Below are 24144 nucleotides of genomic sequence, written 5' to 3' on the forward strand. Positions count from 1 at the left end.
CTGGTTAAGTGTGCCTTGAATTCTAAATAAATCACAGACAGTGTCACCAGCAAAGCACCATCGCACATCCTCTTCCATTTGGTTCACGGTGGGAACCAAATTTACGGAGATCGTACGTTTCCCTACTCTGCCTCTCACAAAGACACAGATTTCCACCTGTCTAATGTCCATTGCTCATGTTTCTTGGCCCAAGCAAGTCTCTTCTTATTATTGGTGTCCTTTAGTAGAGGTTTCTTTGCAGCAATTTGACCATGAGGGCCTGATTCACACAATCTCCTCTGAACAGTTGATGTTGAGATGTGTCTGTTACTTGAACTCCATGAAGCATTTATTTGGGCTGCAATCTGAGGTGCAGTTAATTGCCGATTTCTGAGGCTGGTAACTAATGAACTTATCCTCTGCATCAGAGGTAACTCTGGGCCTTCCTTTCCTTTGGCGGTCCTCATGAGAGCCAGTTTTATCATAGCGCTTGATGGTTTTTGCAACTGCAATTGAAGAAACTTAAAAAGTTCTCGAAATATTCCGGATTGACTGACCTTCATGTCTTAAAGTAATAATGGACTGTCATTTCTCTTTGCTTATTTGAGCTGTTCTTGTCATAATATGGACTTGGTATTTTACCAAATAGGGCTATCTTTTGTATACCAACCCTACCTTGTCACAACGCAACTGATTGGCTAAAACGCATTAACTTTTAACTAGGCACACCTGTTAATTGAAATATAAGTGACTACCTCATGAAGCGGATTGAGAGACCCAAGAGTGTGCAAAGCTGTCATCAAGGCAAAGGGTGGCTACTTTGAAGAATCTCAACTATAAAATATATTTGATTTGTTGAACACTTTTTTGGTTGAAATGTGCACACAATTACTACATGATTCCATATGTGTTATTTCATAGTTTGGATGTCCAAACTATTATTCCACAATGTATAACATAGCAAAAATAAAGAAAAACCCTTGAATCAGTGAGTGTGTCCAGACTTTTGACTGGTACTGTAAGTCATCTGATGCTGCTGTTGTTGAACTTGGAACACATGACTCTGTGATACTAAATTGAGCCTATTTAAAAAATTAAATAATGTTTAGTCTGTTCAGATAAAAATGATCCTGTGTTGTTTCTGCTCCACAGTGATTTCCAAATGAAACTGAAAGGCAATATTTCAACCAAATATCATTGGATACTACTGTAAACGGAAAATCATTTCAATTACAATATATTTTCAGTAGTGGGAGCCACTTCACCACCCCAACTCAACATGCAAATAATTTTAGGCCACCAATAGAAAACGCCGACTTTTACAGACTGGTAGAGGAACCAATCACAATGCATTCTCTGATACGTGTGAAATGCCCAAGCCAATTAAATTGGAGAGGCACATGTATTTCTTTGCTGGGTGGAGTTAGTGTATTATCGACAGTTGGATCTTCTCCCAGACAGATTTTGGTCTGGGAATTTCAATTTTAGGTTCACCAGAGCACATTTTTACGAGACCACGTTGTAAAAGCTTTTCTTATTTCATCTGAACTGCATCAGGTACGTTGATTTAACGTTATGGTGCTACCTAATTTGCACACAATTGGTAGAACGATAAAAGTAAGGTAAATAAATCCAGTTATTTTAAAACGTTACTTCCATCATTGTAGCCTGCTAGATAGTTAGCAATGCTATGTGGTAACGTTATCAAACATTTCAAACTTGTTTTCGCTTGTAACTAGTTAACTGGTAAGCTAGCAAGCCATGCAGTTAACTAACTTTTTAAAAAGTATTGGAGCATCTCCAACTGTTCCTTGCAGAATAGGCCTTTTTCTCGGTTGCTTGTTAATGTTTAACGTTATCGACACCTTTTTGGATGTTAATTACCGGCCGTAACAAGTGTAAATGATGATACCAGTAGTTGCTCAGCGAAACTCCATATTGGGTGATCAACAAAGGTATTTTGATACTATAACGCGTGCAGAACTGGTGAATGAGAGTTTGAACCAGAGCTTTATTTCTGGGCGTTAGAGGTCTCAAGCAGCGATACTGGTTAAGTTAGCTGGCTAATTTTAAAATCAATGCCTGTCAATTAGTGACTTGGTTCTCAAGTGCTACCAAACAATTTACAAAAGACAGCTAGCTGGCTTGCTCGCTACATTTGACTAGTGCATCATTCGTGCCGTAACAATGTGAACAAGGGGTAGCTAATCCTCAATCATTTTGTAAAACCATCTGTGCATTGGTTGCGCCCCGCCCCCATTACCTTGTGTTGGAAGCTCCTGCAAGTTTCTCTAGCTAACGTTAATAATTGTCGATTTAACTATGTGTTTCAGGATATGCCCAACTAGGTTAAGTTTCAGTGGAGTAAATTATACCACCTATATAGCTCGCAGAGAATACTTAAAGCAAGAGTGCCAATGTTAGCAGCCCAATTCACGAGCGGATACTGCACTTGTTACATCGAGATTTTATGAGATGCCATATTGTTGCTTGTTAGCCAACGTTAACGACGATCGGCTTAAAAAGTTGGAGTTAGACATGGCGCATTGAATAAACAGGTTATCAATTCGTGACTTGGTTTTCTTTAGTGACTCACTCAAATCCTCAAACTTTCGAAAGGAGTCATGATTGCAGAAACGGCATGTACGGTCAGCGACCCACTGCCAAAGTGTTTGTTTGATTTCACTAGCAAGCAGAAAGCAAGGCAAGTTAGCTGATTACAAACGCTATGCTTTCTAAAATGTCCATGTGTTACATTGTGTATAGCAATTGTTACATTGCTGTACTCTTGTGGCCACTCCTGGCACAATCTTTATTTTGTTGTGGCTGTAGGATGGACGGCTACTAAACTAAAGTAGTAACTGATGTTTTGTGATCGTTTTGTAACTTGGTAAGATCATGAATCTGGAACGTTGAGTAATTAAACATTTTTGTCTCTCCCATCCCTCTCTGGTCTCTGTTTGACACTTCCAACCAAATCCATAGCATGCAATGACAGATGACTTGCCTTCAGCTCAAGGGGATGGCTCACTTGTGGCAGAACAAGCTGCATTGGAAGTGAGCCAAGTGTAATTTAAACCTCACCCATAGCATAACTATAGTGGTAGCCCCCACCTGCCATCTCCCTTTAACCTAAACCATAATCCATGTGTGTCTGTCAATTCCTGCAGTAAAGAAAAGGCTTTAGATGTCTTAAAATAAAAGCAGCAGGCACGTGTTGAGTTTTAAACTCCCTTGTAGCCCACATAGTTGCAACAACTAATATTTGAATACATGCTATCATGGTCAGAAATTGTGCTTATGTTGCAGTTTAGTTATTCCCTGAATCATATTGTTGTAATTACAGGCTGAAATGTTGCCTATAGTTAGTTACCCATCCACATGACCCTATCATTTTAATTTGGGTCCATCTGAATGAAATGGGTTACACAATGGCAATCCAGACTATGGGAAATCTGCTTTGAGGTGTGCTTCCCAGTAGTACATATACGTTGATGTGACGGTCATATACGTTCATCAGGTGACCCAGTGTTCTCTCACTCGCACACATTAAACTTGGCATGCTTGCAGGAGGAGAGTGTTTGATGTTAAATGGTGCTCTATAATGCCAGCAAGCATTGGGCCTAAACATCATTTAGAGTATACTCTTGAGATATTTATGAGATGCAATGCTAAATCATGCTTCATGACTTGTCTGCAAATTACTTGCAAGTTCATTTGTTTGAATGGATGAAAGTGAACACAGTGCCTCATTGTGGCTTGTGTCAGACGGCCTAATGAGACATGGTTAATTGTTTTGGGGTTGCTTATCTCATAATTAGACGGTGGGTAGCATGGCAGTACACTGGACAGTGAGTTATTGTGTGAAGTTGCTGGTGCCTTGTCAGAGAGGGCCGTAGGTTTGGTAGTTGGTATATTGAGTGTGGGTGGGTTCCCTGGTTGAATTGTTGAACAGTCAACTATTTGAGTTTATTGAGCTTTATTAGTAAATAAGTCTAGAATTCTCTTTTTAATTAACCAGCAGGGATCGACTAGGCCACTTACTAGAAAGAATGCCATGTTCCTGTGGCACAGAGTTGAACACAGTCTTCATGGCACACTTAATTGTTAAACCTCTCAATGGGAAGTTATGGTACAACAAATCCTGGTTTTTGTTTCTGGGGCTTTTGGGTCACACTGGACACAATCTAGAGAAATACAGACTTGCTTGAGGTTTCTTGGGCTCCAGTTTGAATCCCAGAGCCGACAAGGGAAACATGTTATGTGCCCTTGAGCAAGGCACTTAACCCTAATTGCTCCAGGGTCACAGTTGATGATGGTTGACCCTGGCTGTGACCCCACTCTACGTGGGTGTCTCAGGGAGAGTTAAGATATGCAAAAAGCACATTTCCAATTCACACATGAATACACACTTGTACATGTGTGAAATAGGACAACTACAAGCACCCACCAAATTATGTATTATTTGTTTTAAGGAATTGATGCTGATAACTGCTGTACTATTATCTATCCCCTGGCCAATGCTCCTGCAGCTTCAAGATTTCTTTCTTTGACATACTGTACCAGTCAAAAGTTTGGACACACCTACTCATTCAAGGGGTTTAATTTATTTTTACGATTTTCTACATTGTAGAATAATACTGAAGGCCTCAACTATGAAATAACACAAGGAATCATGTAGTAACCAAAAGTGTTACACAAATCAAAGTAGCCTTTCAAAATAGCCACCCTTTGCCTTGACAGCTTTGCATTCTCTCAACCAGCTTCATGAGGAATGCTTTTCCAACAGTCTTGAAGAAGTTCACACATGTTGAGCACTTTTTGGCTGCTTTTCCTTTACTCTGTCCAAACCATCTCAATTTAGTTGAGGGCGGGTGATTGTGTAGGCCAGGTCATTTGATGCAGCACTCGTCACTCTCCTTGGTCAAATAGCCCTTACACAGCCTGGAGGTGTGTTTTGGATTATTGTCCTGTTGAAAAAAAAATGATACTCTCACTAAGCGCAAACCAGATGGGATGGCATATTGCTGCAGAATGCTGTGGTAGCCATGCTGGTTAAGTGTGCCTTGAATTCTAAACAAATCAGACAGTGTCACCATCGCACCACCACCTCAATGCTTCACAGAGGAACCACACATGCGGCGATCATCCGTTCACCTACTCTGCATCTCAAAGACACAGTGGTTGGAACCAAAGATCGCAAATTTGAAGTCGTCAGACCAAAGGACAGATTTCCACTGGTCTAATGTCCATTGCTTGTTTTTCTTGGCCCAAGCAAGTTTCTTCTTTTTAATGGTGTCCTTTAGAAGTGGTTTCTTTGCAGAAATTCGACCATGAATGCCTGACTCACGCAATCTCCTTTGAACAGTTGATGTTGATGTCTCTGTTACTTGAACTCTGTAGCAGTTATTTAGGCTGCAATTTGAGGCTGGTAACACTAATTTATCAATCAATCACATTTATTTAAAGCCCTTTTTACATCAGCCGATGTCACAAAGTGCTATACGGAAACCTAGCCTAAAACGGCAAACAATGCAGATGTAGAAGAACAGTGGCTAGGAAAACCTCCCTAGGAAGAAACCTGGAGGAACCAGGCTCTGAGGGGTGGCCAGTCCTCTTCTGGCTGTGCCGGGTTGAGATTGTAGAAGTACATGACCAAGATGTTCATAGATGACCAGCAGAGTTTGATAATAATAATCAGTGGTTGTAGAGGGTGCAACAGGTCAGCACCTCAGGAATAAATGTCAGTTGGCTTTTCATAGCCGAGCATTCAGAGTAAGAGGCAGCAGGTGCGGTAGAGAGTTGAAAACAGCAGATCTGGGACAAGGTAGCACATCCAGTGTGCAGGTCTGGGTTTTATAGCCGCAGAACAGTTAACTGGAGCAGCAGCACGACCAGGTAGACTGGGGAAAGCAAGGAGTCATCAGGCCATGTAGTCCTGAGGCATGGTCCTAGGGCTGACGGAGAGAGACACTATACCACACCCCGGACAGGGCCAACCAGGCCAGATATAAACCCACCCACTTTGCCAAAGGACAGCCCCCACACCACTAGAGGGATATCTTCAACCACCAACTTCCTACCCTGAGACAAGGCTGAGTATAGCCCACGACGATCTCTCCCATGGCACCAAACCGAGGGGGGCACCAAGCTGGACAGGAAGATCATGCCGCCCCCCCCTCCTAAGGACAGCATGGAAGAGTGCCAGTGACTCAGCCCCCGTATTAGGGTTAGAGGCAGAGAATCCCAGTGGAGAGAGAGGAACTGGCCAGGCAGAGATAGCAAGGGTGGTTCTTCGCTCCAGTGCCTTTCTGTTCACCTTCACACCCCTAGGCTAGACTATACTCAATCATAGGACCTACTGAAGAAAGGAGTCTTCAATGAAGACTTAAAGGTTGAGACCGAGTCTGCGTCTCTCACATGGATAGGCAGACCATTCCATTAAAATGGAGCTCAATTGGAGAAATTCTAGGGACAATAAGGAGGCCTGCGTCTTGTGATCGTAGCGTACGTGTAGGTATGTACGGCAGGACCAAATTGGAAAGATGGTTAGGCGCAAGCCCATGTAATGCTTTGTAGGTTAGCAGTAAAACCTTAATCAGCCCTAGCCTTAACTGATTTTTTTTAAATTTTTTTAAATTAGAAATATAAATGTATGTACACTGCTCAAAAAAATAAAGGGAACACTTAAACAACACAATGTAACTCCAAGTCAATTACGCTTCTGTGAAATCAAACTGTCCACTTAGGAAGCAACACTGATTGACAATACATTTCACATGCTGTTGTGCAAATGGAATAGACAAAAGGTGGAAATGTATAGGCAATTAGCAAGACACCCCCCAAAACAGGAGTGATTCTGCAGGTGGTGACCACAGACCACTTCTCAGTTCCTATGATTCCTGGCTGATGTTTTGGTCACGTTTGAATGCTGGCGGTGCTCTCACTCTAGTGGTAGCATGAGACGGAGTCTACAACCCACACAAGTGGCTCAGGTAGTGCAGTTCATCCAGGATGGCACATCAATGCGAACTGTGGCAAAAAGGTTTGCTATGTCGGTCAGCGTAGTGTCCAGAGCATGGAGTCCCTACCAGGAGACAGGCCAGTACATCAGACGTGGAGGAGGCCGTAGGAGGGCAACAACCCAGCAGCAGGACCGGTACCTCCGCCTTAGTGCAAGGAGGTGCACTGCCAGAGCCCTGCAAAATGACCTAGGTCCAGCGTATGACTGTGGCAGTGAGTAGGTCCTGAGACATGTAGGACAAAACCAATAGAGTTGATGGCTCCGAAATCCTTTTGGAGCTGGCCTGTGGACTTTTCCATGTGAATATTGAAGTCACCAAAAAGTAAAATATTTGCCATGACTACAAGGTCCGATAGGAACTCAGTGAGCAACGCTGTATATGGTCCAGGAGGCCTGTAAACAGTAGCTATAAAAATTTATTGAGTTGGCTGCTTAGATTTCATGATGAAAACGCAGGCTTTTTTTTTTTTTTTTTTTTTTTTTTTGTAAATTGAAATTTGGTATCGTAAATGTTAGCAACACCTCTGGGATGCGCGGGATATGGTCACTAGTGTAACCAGGAGGAGAGGCCTCATTTAACACAGTCAATTAATCAGGCTTGAGCCATCCTTCAGTCAGGCCAATCACATCACGATTATGATCATTGATTAGTTCATTGACTATAACTGCCTTGGAAGTGAGGGATCTAACATTAACCTGTGTAGCCCCGGGAACTCCTCCCACATTCCACTGACAAGGCAGAGCGTGAAATGAAAAAATATTTTTGAGAAATATTTAACTTTCACACATTAACAAGTCCAATACAGCAAATTAAAGATAAACATCTTGTTAATCCAGTCAACATGTCCGATTTTAAAAATGTTTTACAGCGAAAACACCACGTATATTTGTTAGCTCACCACCAAATACAAAAAAGCAGACATTTCTTTCTCAGCACAGGTAGCATGCACGAACCAACCTAACTAACCAAGAACCAACCAAACTAACCAAGAAACAACTTCATCAGATGACAGTCTTATAACATGTTACACAATAAATCTATGGTTTGTTTGAAAAATGTGCATATCTGAGCTATAAATCAGTTTTACATTGCAGCTACCATCACAGCTACCGTCACAAATAGCACCGAAGCAGCCAGAGTAATTATAGAGACCAACGTGGAATACCCAAATACTCATCATAAAACATTTCTGAAAAATCGATGGTGTACAGCAAATTAAAGACAAACATCTTGTGAATCCAGCCAATATTTCCGTTTTTTTTTTTTAAGTGTTTAAAGCGAAAACGCAATATAGCATTATTAGCTTACTACAATAGTACATTTTACTAAATAGGGCTTTCTTCTGTATAACCACCCCTTCCTTGTCACAACACAACTGATTGGCTCAAACGCATTAAGAAGGAAATGCATTTCGCAAAGTAACTTAACAAGGCACACCTGTTAAATGAAATGCATTCCAGGTGACTACCTCATGAAGTTTGTTGAGAGAATGCCAAGTGTGTGCAAAGCTGTCATCAAGGCAAAGGGTGGCTACTTTGATTCAACACTTTTTAATTACGACATGATTCCATGTGTGATTTCATAGTTTTGGCTTCATTATGATTCTACAATGTAGTAAATTGTAAGAATACAGAAAGATCCTTGAATGAGTTGGTGTCAACTTTTGACTGGTACTGTATGTCTTTGACCACATGCAGTACTAACATTTACAAGTATATAATAATTTAAACTGGAATCATGCTGTATAGGATTTAGCCTGTGACTGTGGCTTAGGGTTAACACTTAGCTAATGGTCCATTAGCTTTAAGACATTGAAACGTCTCTATAGTGTATGGGAGGGTGAGCCAGAAGCTACAGCATAGGGTATTTGTTAGACTATTTCAGGCAAAGAGCATGAGTTTCTTTCAAATTACATCGATGGTATGAGGTGGCAACTGTCCCCTTTCCTCTGTTCAGTACCTCAGAAGGACTGTAAACGTGTTCCATCTTCTGTGTACTTTACCATCAATGACATTGTGTAGTCATGTGTGCAGTCCTCTTCACTGATCCTGCTTCCCCCCACTTGTTAGTTGTGTTTGGACTTATCTGTGTTGTAGGCTAAATGTAGAATTCAGTAAGACCCCTGTTGAACAGGTTTTCAACTTTACTTTCTGAGTAGTCTCACTAACCATTCAAATATTGGCACATTGCCAGCTGTCAGATCGAACACTGATATGCCAATTCTAAATTGTTGTAAAAGAGAAAGAAATACCAGAGCTCTGAAATGTCAGCCTCATACTGTCACTACAGGTAAGTACCTCAGATTGTGATTGGACAAAAGTGAGGTGGGGATTTACTCCAACATTGGGTCTTGTGGTGAGCTTCCTGTTGGAACAGACCACTCTACGTGTCACTCAGTCTCCTAATTCTGCTGCCCACTGTGAGAGATTGCTTAACCATTCGGAAGGGTTATGGGAACATCCCGCTTTTAGAGTACTGTGCTCCCGACTTCCTGCCTTGGCCACTGTTTTTCCACAGGGATTGTCACAGTGGTTTAGGCTCTTATGGAATCACTCAACAAATAAAGATCGCAAACTCTGTGCAACACCAACTCTGTTGATTCTCAGTTTCATATTGAGCAATTTTCAAAGATGACCTTTCCAATCCAACACAAGGCTTTTGATTCCTTCACCTTCAAAGCGCCATACAATTCTCTCAACTATACTCGTTTGCAACAAGTTGGGTTCATAGATGGAGCTAAATAAAATTCAACCGTGACTAGTAGTACGCCACCATGTCGCAGCTTATCTCAGAAGCTGCACTACCAGCCCTTTGAATGGCACAATAAATGCAATTTTCTGCTCATTACTGAGGAAAGGGGGAGTTTCCTATCTCCTAGCAAGTGTCCTGCTTTGAAACAGCACCGGGGGGGGGGGGGGGGGGGGGGGGGGGGGGGGGGGAGAATTCCCCTTAATTGGGTGGCTGTGGCTTGGCACCCTACCAAACATAGTTAAAAAGAGATTATCTGCAGAGTCCAATTTTGCAGCAAGGTCTTGCCATGTCAGTAAGGCAGAGGTAATTTGGATCAAATTATACTTGTCTTGGAATCTAGGCACATTTGTCTTAGAAAAAATAAAGTTGCATTCTTTACAAATTTACAGCACCCCTGGGACGTTGAGTTCCACTTGTTGCATTTTTAGTTGTGACGATACACAAGTGTTTTGCCCCATGGTAAGGGATTTTGCTGCAAGATTTTATTTATATGTATTTATTATGTCTTAGATGTAGGTTTCAAAGTTGGGAAACATTAGTTTAATGAAATACAGCTTTTGAATTTGCACAACAATTAGTGAAGGCTGAGGCACAGGTGTTCTTCAATCCATCCTAGTTATATGCTCCTCTGGAGCCCTCTGTCCACAAGCATGTGGACACCCCTTCAAATGTGTGGATTTGACTATTTCAGCTACACCGTTGCAAACGGGTTTATAAAATCGAGCACACAGCCATGCAGTCTTCCTAGACTGACATTGGCAGTAGAATGTCCTTACTGAGGAGCTCAGTGACACGTCATAGGACGCCAAGTTTCCAACAAGTCAGTTTGTCAAATTTCTGCCCTGCTAGAGTTCCCTGGTCAACTTATTTTTTTAATGTATTTTCTTTTTCTCACCTTTATTTAACCAGGTAGGCTAGTTGAGAACAAGTTCTCATTTACAACTGCGACCTGGCAAAGATAAAGCAAAGCAGTTTGACACATACAACAACAGTTACACATGGAATGAACAAACATACAGTAGAAAAAGTCTATATACAGTGTGTGCAAATGAGGTAAGATAAGAAAGGTAAGGCAATAAATAGGCCATGGTTGCGAAGTAATTACAATATACTAATTAAACACTGGAGTGATATGTGCAAGTAGAGATACTGGGGTGCAAAGGAGCAAGATAAATAAATACAGTATGGGGATGAGGTAGTTGGATGGCCTAGGTGCAGTGCTCTGTGAGCTGATGTTTAAAGTTAGTGAGGGAGATCGAAGTCTCCAGCTTCAGTGATTTTATTTAAAAAAATAATAATAATTGCAGTTCGTTCCAATCATTGGCAGCAGAGAACTGGAAGGAAAGGCGACCAAACGAGGAATTGGCTTGAGGGTGACCAGTGAGAGAGACCTGCTGGAACGAGCGCTACGGCTGCGTGCTGCTATGGTGACCTGTGAGCTAAGCTAAGGCGGGGCTTTACCTAGCAAAGACTTATAGACGACCTGGAGCCAGTGGGTTTTGCGCCGAGTATGAAGCGAGGGCCAGCCAACGAGCGCGTACAGGTCACAGTGGTGGGTAGTATATTATGGGGCTTTGGTGACATAACGGATGGTACTGTGATAAGACTGCATCCAGTTTGAGTAGAGTGTTGGAGGCTATTTTGTAAATGACATCACCAAAGTCAAGGATCGGTAGGATAGTCAGTTTTACGAGGGTATGTTTGGCAGCATGAGTGAAGGAGGCTTTGTTGCGAAATAGGAAGCCAATACTGTATTTACTTTTGGATTGGAGATGCTTAATGTGAGTCTGGAAGGAGAGTTTACAGTCTAACCAGACACCTAGAATATGTGGATAACTAGAAATACCTAATTCGAAACCGTCCAGAGTAGTGATGCGGGCAGGTGCACAGCAGCGATCGGTTGAAGAGCGTGCATTTAAGAGCAGAGGCCACGGAAGGAGAGTTATGGCTTTGAAGTTCGTCTGGAGGTTAGTTAAGTGTCCAATGTAGGACCAGAAGTATACAGAATGGTGTTGTCTACATAGAGGTGGATCAGGATCAGAGAATCACCAGCAGCAAGAGCAACATTATTGATGTACACAGAGGAAAGAGTTGGCCCGAGAATTGAACCCTGTGGCACCCTCAGAATTCCAGAGGTCCGGACAACAGGCCCTCCGATTTGACACACTGAACTCTTTCTGAGAAGTAGTTGGTGAACCAGGCGAGGCAGTCATTTGAGAAGCCAAGGCTGTTGTCTAACGATAAGAATGTGGTGATTGACAGTTGAAAGCCTTGGCCAGGTCGACGAATACGGCTACACAGTAATGCCTCTTATCGATGGCGGTTATGATATCGTTTAGGACCTTGAGCGTGACTGAGGTGCACACATGACAGCTCTGAAACTAGTTTGCATAGAGAAGGTATGGTGAGATTCGAAATGGTCGGTAATCTGTTAACTTGACTTTCGAAGACCTTAGAAAGGTAGGATAGATATAGGTCTGTAGCAGTTTGGGTCTGGGGTGTTGCCCCCTTTGAAGAAGGCGATGATCGTGGCACCTTTCCAAACTTTTGGAATCTCAGACGATACGAAAGAGAGGTTGACCAGGCTAGTAAGAGGGGTTGCAACAATTTCGGCAGCTAATTTTAGAAAGAGAGGGTCCTGATTGTCCAACCCGGCTGATTTGTAGGGGTCCAGATTTTGCAGCTCTTTCAGAACATCAGCTATCTGAATTTGGGTGGGGGAGGCTTGGGCGAGTTGCTGTGGGGGGTGCAGGGCAGTTGACCGGGGTAGCCAGGTGGCAAGCATGGCCAGCCGAAGAAAAATGCTTATTGAAATTCTTAATTATAGTGGATTTATTGGCGGTGACAGTGTTTCCTAGCCTCAGTGCAGTGGGCAGCTGCGATGTGCTCTTATTCTCCTTGGACTTTAGTGTCCCAGAACTTGTTTGTTATAGGATGCACATTTCTGTTTTGTAAAAGCTATCCTCAGTTTTCCTAACTGCCTGTGTATATTGGTTCCTAACTTCCCTGAAAGTTGCATATCACGGGGGCTATTCGATGCTAATGCAGTACGCCACAGGATGTTTTTGTGCTGGTCAAAGACAGTCAGGTCTGGAGTGAACCAAGGGCTATATCTGTTCCTGGTTCATTTTTTTTTTGAATGGGGCACGTTTATTTAAGATCTGTGATGAAGGCACTTTTTAAAGAACAACCAGGCATCCTCTACTGAAGGAATGAGGTCAATATCCTTCTAGGATACCCGGGGCAGGTCAATTAGAAAGGCCTGCTCGCTGAAGTGTTTTAGGGAGTGTTTGACAGTGATGAGGGGTGGTGTTTGACCGCAGACACATTACGGATGTAGGCAATGAGGCAGTGATCGCTGAGATCTTGGTTGAAGACAGCAGAGGTGTATTTGGAGGGCAAGTTGGTTAGGATGATATCTACGAGGGTGCCCATGTTTACAGATTTGGCATTGTACCTGGTAGGTTCCTGCATACCACTGCTGGCTTGCTTCTGAAGCTAAGCAGGGTTGGTCCTGGTCAGTCCCTGGATGGGAGACCAGATGCTGCTGGAAGTGGTGTTGGAGGGCCAGTAGGAGGCACTCTTTCCTCTGGTCTAAAAGAAATATCCCAATGCCCCAGGGCAGTGATTGGGGACACTGCCCTGTGTAGGGTGCTGTCTTTCGGATGGGACGTTAAACGGGTGTCCTGACTTTCTGAGGTCATTAAAAATCCCATGGCACTTATCGTAAGAGTAGGGGTGTTAACCCCGGTGTCCTGGCTAAATTCCCAATCTGGCCCTCAAACCATCATGGTCACCTAATAATCCCTAGTTTACAATTGGCTAATTCATCCCCCTCCTCTCCCCTGTAACTATTCCCCAGGTCGTTGCTGCAAATGAGAATGTGTTCTCAGTCAACTTACCTGGTAAAATAAATAAAAAAATAAAAAAATAAATTGATAATTTGTGTAAGACAGAGGGCATTAAGCTTAGATTGTAGGATGGTCGGTGTGTTAAGCATGTCCCAGTTTAGGTCACCTAGCAGCACGAGCTCTGGAGATGGATGGGGGGCAATCAATTCACATTGTGTCCAGAGCACAGCTGGGGGCAGAGGGTGGTCTATAGCAAGCGAAAACAGTGAGACTTGTTTCTTGAAAGGTGGATTTTTAAAGTAGAAGCACAAATTGTTTGGACACAGACCTGGATAGTAAGACAGAACTCTGCAGGCTATTTCTGCAGTAGATTGCAACTCCGCCCCCTTTGGCAGTTCTATCTTGTCGGAAAATGTTAGGGATAGAGATTTTATGGTTTTTGGTGGTCTTCCTAAGCCAGTATTTAGAAACGGCTGGGACATCCGGGTTGGCAGTGCTAAAGCTGTGAATAAAACAAACTTAGGCAGGATGCTTCTAATGTTAACATGCATGAAACCAAGGCTTTTACGGTTACAGAAGTCACCAAATGAGAGCACCTGGGGAGTAGGAGTGGCGCTAGGTGCTGCAGGGCCTGGATTAACATCTACATCGCTTGAGGAACAGAGGAGGAGTAGGATAATGGTACGACTGAAGGCTATAAGAACTGGTTGTCTAGTGCGTTCGGAACAGAGTAAAAGGAGCAGTTTTCTGGGCGCGATGGAATAGATTCAAGGCATAATTTACAGACAAAGGTATGGTAGGATGTGAATATATTTGAAGGTAAACCTAGGCATTGAGTGATTAGAGATATTGTCTCTAGAAAGTGGCCCAAGATAATGGCCGATGGATCTCTTCAGCTAACAGCTGTTATTGTGAAGTGGAAACATTTAGGTGCAACAAAGGCTCAGCAGTGAAGTGGTAGGCCACATAAGCCCATAGAATGGGACCACCGAGTGCTGAAGCCCATAGCGTATATAAATTGCCTATCCTCGGTAGGGCTGACCCCATTTAATCATCTGTTTGGTCGAAAGGCTGTTGGTCGACCAAGATTTCTTTAGTCAAGCAGTATGATTATTATTATTATTTTTTCACTGTACAAGACCCCTATCTGTGTGGCCTGATCTGTTGTGGAGGGCGTGGGGATGGCGCAGTCCATCAGTCTAAGACATGCTACTGAAATTGTATATGGTTATATTACATAAGAACAATGGTGCAACACTAATAAAAATAATATTTTATAATAAATAACAAATGTTATTTTTCTCTCGTTGGAATGCGGTTGCTGTCCACGGTTCTGAAACGCATCAGTGCGCTGTTGAATTAGCAACATGATCTAGGAAAAAGCGCCATGTGAATAATAGCAAAGTTAGCCAGAACATTAATGTTGAGAACAATGCCGGAAGCAGCAGCAGAATGAGGATATGAGAAATCAGTCCTTGCCTTATTGTCTATGAAAAGTGAGGAGAGGGTAAACCCCAACTTAGGTCTATAATCAATAACCTAACTGTTAACTGTGCCTGGCTTTATAAATCATCAATATATCTAGAGAAATAAGACAGATCCTGCTAGAGGTCGACCGATTTTAATTAGGGTATTTTTGGGCGCTTAAAAAAAAATATATATATATATATATTTATTTATTTATTTATTTATTTATTTATTTATTTAACTAGGCAATTCAGTTAAGAACACATTCTTATTTTCAATGATGGCCTAGGAACGGTGTGTTAACTGCCTTGTTTAGGGGCAGAACGACAGATTTTCACCTTGTCACCTCGGGGGTTCCAATCTTGCAACCTTACAGTTAACTAGTCCGACGCAATGACGACCTGCCTCTCTCTCGTTGCACTCCACAAGGAGACTGCTTGTTACGCGAATGCAGTAAGCCAAGGTAAGTTGCTAGCTAGCATTAAACTTATCTTATAAAAAAACAATCAATCATAACCACTTGTTAACTACACATGGTTGATGATATTACTAGATATTATTTAGCGTGTCCTGCGTTGCATATAATCTGACTGAGCATACAAGTATCTGACTGAGCGGTGGTAGGCAGAAGCAGGCGCAAACATTTATTCAAACAGCACTTTCGTGCATTTTGCCAGCAGCTCTTCGTTGTGCGTCAAGCATTGCGCTGTTTATGACTTCAAGCCTATCAACTCCCGAGATGAGGCTGGTGTAACCGAAGTGAAAAGGCTAGCTAGTTAGCGCGTGCTTATAGCGTTTCAAACGTCACTCGCTCTGAGCCTTCAAGTAGTTCCCCTTGCTCTGCATGGGTAACGCTGCTTCGATTGTGGCTGTTGTCGTTGTGTTGCTGGTTCGATTCCAGGGAGGAGCGAGGACAGGGACGGAAGCTATACTGTTACATTTGCAATACTAAAGTGCCTATAAGAACATCCAATGGTCAAAGGTATATGAAATACAAATGGTATAGAGAGAAATAGTCCTATAATAACTACAACCTAAAACTTCTTACCTGGGAATATTGAAGACTCATGTTAAAAGGAACCGCCAGCTTTCATATGTTCTGAGCAAGGAACTGAAACGTTAGCTTTCTTACATAGCACATATTGCAATTTTACTTTCTTTTCCAAAACTTTGCTTTTGCATTATTTAAACCAAATTGAACATGTTTCATTATTTACTTGGGGCTAAATTGATTTTATTGATGTATTATATTAAGTCAATAAGTGTTCCATCAGTATTGTTGTATTTGTCATTATTACAAATACATTTTAAAAAATCATCCGATTTAATCGGTATCAGCGTTTTTGGTCCTCCAATAATCGGTATCTGCGTTGATAAATCATAATCGGTCGACCTCTAGATCCTGCTTTTGTTGCCTGTGTATGTTTTGATACTGATTCCATTAGCACCAAGCCTCACGCAACATGTCAAGTAAACGATTTCACAAATGCGGCTGTTTTTTAAATCTTTGCTTTTCTGTAATAAAGGCTTTACACTTTTGTAAAAACAGCCTCTTCGTTATTTATTTAGTGGTTACTCTGTTCCATGTTGTTGGGAAAATAATATTTATAATAACGCTGCTTATTTCTAGAACGTTCTCCACGGCGTCTCCAGGACGCCAGTGGCGAATTTGCCAATCTTGGTGTTCTCTGGCAAATGCCAAACGTCCTGCACGGTGTTGGGCTGTAAGCACAACCCCCAACTGTGGACGTCGGGCCCTCATACCACCCTCATGGAGTCTGTTTCTGACCGTTTTAGCAGACACATGCACATTTGTGGCCTGCTGGAGGTCATTTTGCAGGGCGCTGGCAGTGCACCTCCTTGCACAAAGGCGGAGGTAGTGGTCCTGCTGCTGGGTTGTTGCCCTCCTACGGCCTCCTCCACGTCTCCTGATGTACTGGCCTGTCTCCTGGTAGCGCCTGCATGCTCTGGACACTACGCTGACAGACACAGCAAACCTTTTTGCCACAGTTCGCATTGATGTGCCATCCTGGATGAACTGCACTACCTGAGCCACTTGTGTGGTTTGTAGACTCCGTCTCATGCTACCACTAGAGTGAGAGCACCGCCAGCATTCAAAAGTGACCAAAACATCAGCCAGGAAGCATAGGAACTGAGAAGTGGTCTGTGGTCACCACCTGCAGAATCACTCCTGTTTTGGGGGGTGTCTTGCTAATTGCCTATACTTTCCACCTTTTGTCTATTCCATTTGCACAACAGCATGTGAAATGTATTGTCAATCAGTGTTGCTTCCTAAGTGGACAGTTTGATTTCACAGAAGTGTGATTGACTTGGAGTTACATTGTGTTGTTTAAGTGTTCCCTTTATTTTTTTGAGCAGTGTATATCTATCACACACACTACATGACCAAAAGTATGTTGGTGTAGCCTACATATCAGTGTCTCCTGCTGTGTCCTGCAGGATGGTGAAGCAGCGACGAAACCCCAAGCTGTATAAACAAGATGTTTAGGCAATGTAGCCGCTCTACTTCTGGTTACTGGGGCAGCAGCACTGGAAAATCATGAATGCCCTGTCGCTTCCCACTTTTCCCCATCAGGAAAATGTCTGCACCACTAATTTCCGCTTCTGTATGGGGAATTCAGGTGATGATCACAGCAGACTATCCTTCCGAGGGTCGTTTCTGGCTGTCTGAAATGTGTCCGTCCCAACCGTGGAATACTAACTGGAGCCGTGTTCACAGCCCCTTGTTGTATCCTCCACCACTACAAGTAGCCCGTGCCAAACGGAGGGATCCTCAAGAGCTTTAATCCACTATTAGCAGATAGGGCTATCTTTCTCAACCCCAGCTAAAGAGAAATAGATGGAAGTTATTGACCGCTCTTATTAGTCCACAGATTTAGCTGGATTGATTATTGTAAGGAGCCTGATTTTTAAGATGCTGAAGGATTTGTTTGTAGAGCGGAATTGTGAGTTTGAGTGTCAAAAGAGAACTTTGAAATGCCTTCAAAAGGTAAACACCGCTTGGACTCCCCATAAGCCATGATAATGTAAATCACACCGTGAGGATGTTCTTTAAACTGCGGAGTTCTGTTTTCCATACCCTTTAGTTAGACAAAAATGCCCATGTGTTCATGCTGGAGAGAGAGAGAAAAAACGGCCAGGCCTGAGTCACCACGTCAGACTTCCTGTTACCCCGGGCCTGCTCTGCGGGGACAAAGTTCACAGGGCTGTTTAGGGCAGATTGCAGGAGGTGCTGATGGCTCCTTCTCTGGAAAACAAACATGGCCCCTAACTATGACGACTAGGCGCTGGCCTGGCGGAACAGGCTGCTGCTCTTCTACGGTCCTCCTGTGCAGTCACACACTTTGAGTGTAACGAATACCCTGTCTTGCCAAAAAACAGGGATTTCCTGCAAAAACTGCTGGTGAGGAGGTAAGTGTATATTAAAACGGATTATGGGAACATTTTTCAGTTTGGTGTTTTACTGTCATCAGAGCCAAGAACAAGTCTAAACATCTATTTATTTTAAGTTATATCACCGTAGTATTTTTGAAAGTGTGTCGTTGTCTTTTTTTATTTATATATATATATATATATATATATATATATATAATTTTTGTGCTAGTTGGCTGTACTTGCACCAAAACACCCTTTTTCCTTCATAACTTTTTTTTTTTTTTTTTTTTTTTCAGTATTTTTTTTTTCTGTGATTGATCAACTTCTTTTCTCATGGCTCTCTCTTGTCCCTCTGTAGCAGACATATGGTGAGCAATATGTTTGGAACATCGATTCTAAATTAAGTCACAGTATCTTATCGCAATACATAGAATCTTGAGAATCGCAATAATTATCGTATCGTGATATTGTATCGCAAGGTCCCTGGCCTTTCCCAGCCCTATGTAGTAGGCTGACAAACTAGAATAGAAGAATAAAGCCTTGCCTAAACTTCATTTTGTACTAAGCCATCACTATTATATATCAGGGTGTCCGTTAGGAAAATGTGGCACCGGACATTTGACTGGCAACATTTTTAATTTACCTGACAGTTGAGAAATCTGCAGGACCATATGCATTGGGTGCGTAACCTGATTAGGGTGTCCACTAACGGTGCTCAGAATTACAGAAATCACATTTAGATTCGGTTAATCCATATTAACAGAACATGCAAGTTGAGGATGCAATCATGTGCGGTCCTTCATACCAAATTATGATGCTCACTTTGAAGACGTTAAAACAAATGTCCATGTTTTAGTTTTCCTCAGCCACCAAGATGAGTAATGAACAGCAATATCATTAGCCTATGCCATCAATCTAGTAGAACATATTAGGGGGTTAGATCAGCTTTAATATTGCAGATTGTGGCTTCTATCAATGTAAAATATAAACGCAACATGCAACAATTTCATCTTTTTTTTTTTTGCTGAGTTACAATTCATGAGGCAATCGGTAAATTTGAAATAAATAAATTGGGCCCTAATCTATGGATTTCACATGACTGGGAATTTGGATATGCATCTGGTCACAGTTGCCTTAAAAAAAAATGGGATTCAGGTGCTTTTAATGGTATTTGTGTGCATTTAAAATCGCTAAAATGCAATTGTGTTCATTGTCCGTAGCTTATGCCTGCCCATAACGTAACCCCACCGTCACCATGAGGCACTTTGTTCAAAAGACTGACATTAGCAAACCACTCGCCCACACCATATACGTGGTTTTGAGGCTGGTTGGACTTACTGCCAAATTCTCTAAAACGTCAGATGGCTAAAACTTATGGTAGAAAAATTAACATTCAGTTTTCTGGCAATGGCTCTGGTGGACATTCCTGCAGTCAGCATGCCAATTGCACGCTCACTCAACCCGAGGCATCTTTGGCGTTGTGTGACAACTACACATTTTAGTGGCCTTTTATTGTCCCCAGCACAAGGTTCACCTGTGTAATGATCTTGCTCTTTTAATCAGCTTCTTGCAATGCGACACCTGTCAGGTGAAAGGATTATCTTGCCAAATACTTGCTCACTAACGGGGATGTAAACAGCAAGCGGTACCGGAGCGCCAAGTCTGAGGTCCAAAAGGCCTAACAGCTTCTACACCCAAGCCATAAGACCCCTGACCAGCTAATCAAAGGGTTACCCAGACCCCTCTTACGCTGTTGCTACTGTTTATTATCTATGCATAATCATTAACTCTACATTTACATAATACCTCAACTAACTGGTTCCCCCGCACATTGACTGTACCAGTACCCCCTGTATATTTCCTCGCTATTGTTATTTTACTGCTGCCTTTTTAATTATTTGTTACTTTCTTTTATTTTTTTACGCAACACCCGAACATTTCAAAATGGTCATGTAAATAAGTGCTGAAAACTCATTATTTTCAAAGAAGATGGAGAGGAAGGAAAAATACTGTTTTGTAACAGCTAGCTGTGATACAATATTGTAAAATAATGTCCCGATGTGTAAATATTGTTTAGATACAATTTGACTTTTTTTATGGTTAATCATTTTGTTCTTGACCAAAGTTGAACCTTATTTAAGGGAATACATTTGTTTTTCAAGGAAGCTCTCAAAATAACAAAGTTGTGGTGTAATTCCTGGGGTGTTTTTCCAAGGGAACCCCCGTGCACCTGCGCAGATTTGACCTCCACGTGGCCCCTTGGGAGCACTCATCTCCGTGGCTCAGTGCACTAATGGGAGATGAAAAGGGAATTTAGCGAAGGACCATGGGCATTTTATAATTGATTTGTGTTATTCAGATTTGGAACACTCAGCCATTCAGAGAGAATAAAGGGGGAATGGGCGGGCTTGTAGGGCGCACAGTCAACCTGTATTACTGTTTAAACACAGCACACTGGAGCTCTCTCCACATCAAATCAAATTTATTTATATAGCCCTTCGTACATCAGCTGATATCTCAAAGTGCTGTACAGAAACCCAGCCTAAAACCCCAAACAGCAAGCAATGCAGGTGTAGAAGCACGGTGGCTAGAAAAAAACTCCCTAGAAAGGCCAAAACCTAGAGAGGAACCAGGCTATGAGCGGTGGCCAGTCCTCTTCTGGCTGTGCCGGGTGGAGATTATAACAGAACATGGCCAAGATTTTCAAATGTTCCTAAATGACCAGCATGGTCAAATAATAATAATCACAGTAGTTGTCGAGGGTGCAGCAAGTCAGCACCTCAGGAGTAAATGTAATTTGGCTTTTCATAGCCGATCATTAAGAGTATCTCTACCGGTCCTGCGGTCTTTAGAGTTTAAAACAGCAGCTCTGGGACAGGTAGCACGTCCGGTGAACAGCTCAGGGTTCCATAGCCACAGGCAGAACAGTTGCAACTGGAGCAGCAGCACGGCCAGGTGGACTGGGGACAGCAAGGAGTCATCATGCCAGGCAGTCCTGAGGCATGGTCCTAGGGCTCAGGTCCTCCGAGAGAGAGAGAAAGAAAGAGAGAGAGAATTAGAGAGCATACTTAAATTCACACAGGACACCGGATAAAACCTGAGAAGTACTCCAGATATAACAAACTGACCCTAGCCCCCTGACAAACTACTGCAGCATAAATACTGGAGGCTGAGACAGGAGGGGTCAGGAGACACTGTGGCCCCATCCGATGATACCCCCGGACAGGGCCAAACAGGCAGGATATAACCCCACCCATTTTGCCAAAGCACAGCCCCCACACCACTAGAGGGATATCTTCAACCACCAACTTACCATCCTGAGACAAGGCTGAGTATAGCCCACAAAGATATTCGCCACGGCACAACCCAAGGAGGGGCGCCAACCCAGACAGGAAGATGACATTACATTACATTTAAGTCATTTAGCAGACGCTCTTATCCAGAGCGACTTACAAATTGGTGCATTCACCTAATGACATCCAGTGGAACAGCCACTTTACAATAGTGCATCTACATCTTTTAAGGGGGGGGGGGGGGGCAGAAGGATTGCTTTATCCTATCCTAGGTATTCCTTGAAGAGGTGGGGTTTCAGGTGTCTCCGGAAGGTGGTGATTGACTCCGCTGTCCTGGCGTCGTGAGGGAGTTTGTTCCACCATTGGGGTGCCAGAGCAGCGAACAGTTTTGATTGGGCTGAGCGGGAACTGTACTTCCTCAGTGGTAGGGAGGCGAGCAGGCCAGAGGTGGATGAACGCAGTGCCCTTGTTTGGGTGTAGGGCCTGATCAGAGCCTGAAGGTACTGAGGTGCCGTTCCCCTCACAGCTCCGTAGGCAAGCACCATGGTCTTGTAGCGGATGCGAGCTTCAACTGGAAGCCAGTGGAGAGAGCGGAGGAGCGGGGTGACGTGAGAGAACTTGGGAAGGTTGAACACCAGACGGGCTGCGGCGTTCTGGATGAGTTGTAGGGGTTTGATGGCACAGGCAGGGAGCCCAGCCAACAGCGAGTTGCAGTAATCCAGACGGGAGATGACAAGTGCCTGGATTAGGACCTGCGCCGCTTCCTGTGTGAGGCAGGGTCGTACTCTGCGGATGTTGTAGAGCATGAACCTACAGGAACGGGCCACCGCCTTGATGTTAGTTGAGAACGACAGGGTGTTGTCCAGGATCACGCCAAGGTTCTTAGCGCTCTGGGAGGAGGACACAATGGAGTTGTCAACCGTGATGGCGAGATCATGGAACGGGCAGTCCTTCCCCGGGAGGAAGAGCAGCTCCGTCTTGCCGAGGTTCAGCTTGAGGTGGTGATCCGTCATCCACACTGATATGTCTGCCAGACATGCAGAGATGCGATTCGCCACCTGGTCATCAGAAGGGGGAAAGGAGAAGATTAGTTGTGTGTCGTCTGCATAGCAATGATAGGAGAGACCATGTGAGGTTATGACAGAGCCAAGTGACTTGGTGTATAGCGAGAATAGGAGAGGGCCTAGAACAGAGCCCTGGGGGACACCAGTGGTGAGAGCGCGTGGTGAGGAGACAGATTCTCGCCACGCCACCTGGTAGGAGCGACCTGTCAGGTAGGACGCAATCCAAGCGTGGGCCGCGCCGGAGATGCCCAACTCGGAGAGGGTGGAGAGGAGGATCTGATGGTTGTGACTCAACCCACTCAAGTGACGCACCCTTCCTAGGGACGGCATGAAAGAGCACCAGTAAGCCAGTGACTCAGCCCCTGTAATAGGGTTAGAGGCAAAGAATCCCAGTGGAGAGAGGGGAACCGGACAGGCAGAGATAGCAAGGGCGATTCGTTGCTTCAGAGCCTTTCCGTTCACCTTCACACTCCTGGGCCAGACTACACTCAATCATATGACCCACTGAAGAGATGAGTCTTCAGTAAAGACGGTTGAGACCGAGTCTGCGTCTCTCACATGGGTAGGCAGACCATTCCATAAAAATGGAGCTCTATAGGAGAAAGCACTGCCTCCAGCTGTTTGCTTAGAAATTCTAGGGACAATTAGGAGTCTGCGTCTTGTGACTGTAGCATACGTGTAGGTATGTACGGCAGGACCAAATCGGAAAGATAGGTAGGCGCAAGCCCACGTAATGCTTTGTAGGTTAGCAGTAAAACCTTGAAATCAGCCCTTGCCTTAACAGGAAGCCAGTGTAGGGAGACCAGCACTGGAGTAATATCACATTTTTTGGTTTTAGTCAGGATTCTAGCAGCTGTATTTAGCACTAACTGAAGTTTATTTAGTGCTTTATCCCGTTAGCCGGAAAGTAGAGCATTGCAGTAGTCTAACCAAAAGTAACAAAAGCATGGATTAATTTTTCTGCATCATTTTTGGACAAAGTTTCAGATTTTTGTAGATGGAAAAAAGCTGTCCTTGAAACAGTCTTGATATGTTTGTCAAAAGAGAGATCAGGGTCAAGAGTAACGTCGAGGTCCGCCACAGTTTTATTTGAGACGACTTTACAACCATCAAGATTAATTGTCAGATTCAACAGAAGATCTCTTTGTTTCTTGGGACCTAGAACAAGTATCTCTGTTTTGTGCGAGTTTAAAAGTAAAACGTTTGCAGCCATCCACTTCCTTATGTCTGAAACACAGGCAACTAGTGAGGGCAATTTTGGGGCTTCACCATATTTCATTGAAATGTACAGCTGTGTGTCATCCGCATAGCAGTGAAA

General features: G+C 43.4%; 1 protein-coding gene across 2 annotated transcripts in view; it reads left to right on the plus strand.

Annotated features, from left to right (window-relative positions):
- The first annotated feature begins 1400 nt into the window (after positions 1-1400).
- Positions 1401-24144, plus strand: part of LOC129817521 (protein 4.1-like) — a 96991-nt gene continuing 74247 nt past the window's right edge. The window contains exon 1 of one of the 2 annotated variants that reach the window (XM_055872856.1): positions 1401-1536. The gene's annotated coding sequence lies outside the window, so the exon portion shown is untranslated. Of the gene's footprint in view, positions 1537-18483; positions 18506-24144 lie in introns of those variants that run through there. The other variant, XM_055872857.1, reaches the window with a different exon arrangement.

Source organism: Salvelinus fontinalis, chromosome 20 (assembly GCF_029448725.1).
Source record: "Salvelinus fontinalis isolate EN_2023a chromosome 20, ASM2944872v1, whole genome shotgun sequence".
NCBI lineage: Eukaryota > Metazoa > Chordata > Actinopteri > Salmoniformes > Salmonidae > Salvelinus > Salvelinus fontinalis.